At 47.6% G+C, this 626-nt stretch overlaps 2 annotated features.

Annotated features, from left to right (window-relative positions):
• Positions 1–33: 33 nt before the first annotated feature.
• Positions 34–58: a sequence feature (Short protein (FIBRA_09478, CCM07141.1) was converted to a misc_feature.).
• Positions 59–112: 54 nt separating this feature from the next.
• Positions 113–156: a sequence feature (Short protein (FIBRA_09478, CCM07141.1) was converted to a misc_feature.).
• Between the last annotated feature and the right edge of the window lie 470 nt (positions 157–626).

Raw genomic sequence — 626 nt, forward strand, 5'->3', positions numbered from 1 at the left:
GATCACGGACTTCGGTTGGCATTACAGCACACTTCATCCACAGACAAGCACACTCCTCCTAACTGGGACATTCAGGACAAATTATTGGTATTCAGAGGACGAGTCTACATACCCAAGGACACCAAACTTTGACAGGACCTCATACAGGAAGCTCATGATTCCCCAACCACAGGACACCCTGGACGATACAAGACACAGGAAATCCTTCAAAGAACCTACTGGTGGCCCACCCTGGCGCATGATGTTAGTGACTACGTCACTGGTTGCACAACCTGCCAAGAGAATAAAGTCATCACACATAGGAACTCACCGAATCTAGTACCAATCACAACAGAACATCACCTTCCCTTCCAATCCATCGCTATGGACTTCATTACAGATCTACCTCGGAGCAATGGCTTTGACAGCTGTCTGGTGGTCACAGATCATGACTGCACCAAAGCCTCGGTATTCATTCTCTGTAACAAGACAGTCACCGCATCGGAAACCGCCACCCTTTATCAGAACCATGTCTTCCAACGGTTCGGGCTACCCCTCAAGGCTATCTCCGACAGAGGACCACAATTCCCATCACAAATGTTTAGGGAACTCTGCACTAAATTAGGCATCAAACAGAATATTTCTAG

Source organism: Fibroporia radiculosa (assembly GCF_000313525.1).
Source record: "Fibroporia radiculosa TFFH 294 genomic supercontigs, scaffold49542, whole genome shotgun sequence".
Taxonomy (NCBI): domain Eukaryota; kingdom Fungi; phylum Basidiomycota; class Agaricomycetes; order Polyporales; family Fibroporiaceae; genus Fibroporia; species Fibroporia radiculosa.